The sequence below is a fragment of the Tupaia chinensis genome, unplaced genomic scaffold, assembly GCF_000334495.1.
Source record: "Tupaia chinensis unplaced genomic scaffold, TupChi_1.0 Scaffold144015_1, whole genome shotgun sequence".
Classification (NCBI taxonomy): Eukaryota; Metazoa; Chordata; class Mammalia; order Scandentia; family Tupaiidae; genus Tupaia; species Tupaia belangeri.
Genome location: NW_006203867.1, coordinates 108,541 through 110,526, shown reverse-complemented (window position 1 = coordinate 110,526; position 1,986 = coordinate 108,541). Strand labels below are relative to the sequence as shown.

General features: G+C 45.9%; 1 long non-coding RNA gene across 2 annotated transcripts in view; it reads left to right on the top strand.

The window, feature by feature from the left end:
• LOC102482936 (uncharacterized) overlaps positions 1 to 1,986 on the top strand; it is a 32,482-nt gene that overhangs the window by 13,636 nt on the left and 16,860 nt on the right. The window contains exons 2-3 of one of the 2 annotated variants that reach the window (XR_001369566.1): positions 920 to 1,084; positions 1,358 to 1,432. This is a non-coding gene — a long non-coding RNA (uncharacterized LOC102482936). Of the gene's footprint in view, positions 1 to 919; positions 1,085 to 1,357; positions 1,433 to 1,986 lie in introns of those variants that run through there. The other variant, XR_337039.2, reaches the window with a different exon arrangement.

The following is a 1,986-nucleotide window of genomic DNA, read 5'->3' as shown; positions in this document are numbered from 1 at the left end:
ACGCCGCAATCCCTTCTCCTCCATTCTCCTCTCGGGATCTTGGGCACGCACGCACACGCGCCCGGCGTGAGTTTTAAGCCACCGGGTCCGGGATGTGAACCGCGGTCGACTACGTGGGAGTCCAGCGACATAGCCATTACGCTAACTGCTGGTTCCCGAAAAATAATTTTTTTCAGTGTTTCCAAAATTAGATGAATGTTGTGTGCCCTTGGTGGAGTTGAAGGAAAAAAACCTGCCTTTTTATGTTGCTGGACTCCCACGTGGTCGACTGCGGTTCTCGTCCCGGACCTGGTGGCTTAAAACACGCCGGGAACGTGTGCGTGCGTGCCCAAGATCCCGAGAGGAGAATGGAGGAGAAGGGATTGCAGCGTGGCCATCCCCCCTGGGGGGGGTGATTTCTCACTTTCTGTCTCTCTGTCTCTCTCTGTCTGTCTGGTGAGCACACACGCCCTATGGCAAAAAAAAAAACTCTAAGAAAAAATAAATAAATAAACCTGCTTTTGTCTGCTGCCACTGCACCCATCTCCTCTGTTGGAGATAGAAACCAGCCCAGGCCTGAGAGAGAGCCAGAAGGGAGGAATGCAGGAGGGAGTTGAAAGTAACCCCATTCCCAGACAGAAAGCCGCAGGGACTGCATGGTCAACCCACTGGATGGAGCTCCAGGCATGGGCTGTGTCTCAGAATGTTGGACCTTCCGCAAGCCAAGATGGTGTCTACATACTAAGTTAATGATAGCTACTGACCTTGTAGCAGGAATATTACCTACCAAGAAAGTCATGTGTATTGTACACTGTTCTTCATAGCGAAACTCACCTGATTTAATCTGGAATAAACGGTCTCTGCTCCGGTGCAGTCTTGCTTCTGCTCCAAGAGAGCCTTAGTTCCCTGCTTTAACCTTTTCCCTCGTCTCTTTTCTCAGTCCTCGATGACACCCTACTTTCAAGCCATGAATTTCTCAGATTTGGTGCTCCAAAAGGGACCTGAAGGTAGAAGGACTCTAAGAAGTAAAGAAAATTTTTCAAGTGTCAGAGGGACCAAAGGGATTTCTGGTCGGAGTAACTCGACCTTCGGGATTCAGCACGGGGTAAGTATGGGAACTACTTCTTCTAAGAATGAATCTTATATGCAAATCTTGCAGACTCTACTCAAGAGCTCTGGGGTTAAGGTAAAAAAAGACTACTTTCGAAGAACTTTTTTTACTTGGTTTGCAACCATTGCTATTGGTTTATTCCATCTGAAAAAAATGCTCTCAATTATAAACAGTGGAAACTAGTTATTCGCGCATTAAGACGGGCTTATGAGCAAGGTGAAACTGTCCCTTTATCTGTATGGTCCCTATGTAATCTCATCTTTTCAGCTTTAGAGCCACGTAGATCAGAATCTGGGGAAGAAACTGCACCTAATAAGCTGGAATCAAACAGAGTGAGAGAGAAAGAAAGTAAGAAAGTAAGTCACCAGGTCCAGGACTCGAACCAGGGTCAGCCACGTGGCAGTCCAACACCCTTAACCACCACCTGCTGGCCCCCAAACGGTCTTCTTTCTAACAAAGTCTGAAGTAAGAAGTAAACTTAAGGGTTAAGTTCTAAACTTCTTTTAAAGAAAAAAAAAAAAAGATATGAAGAACTTTCCAAAAGATTATGAGACTTCTTGTGGGTAAGAGTGTGTATATACATATATGTTATGTGTTACATTGTCACGTGTCTGTGTAATGAAAGGCCGTAAGGAATTTCATTCGATTTGACTAATAAATGAAAGCATGCATACAAATTAATCTAAAAGCTTTTCAAGTTTATGTGACTAAATCTTTGACAAATAGCCAGCTTTGGGACCAGCAGTTAGCGTAATGGCTATGTCACTGAACTCCCATGTAGTTGACTGCTGTTCGAGTCCCGGACCCAGTGGCTTGAACTCACGCCGGGTGCGTGTGCGTGCGTGCCCAAGATCCCGAGAGGAGAATGGAGGAGAAGGGATTGCGGCGTGACCATC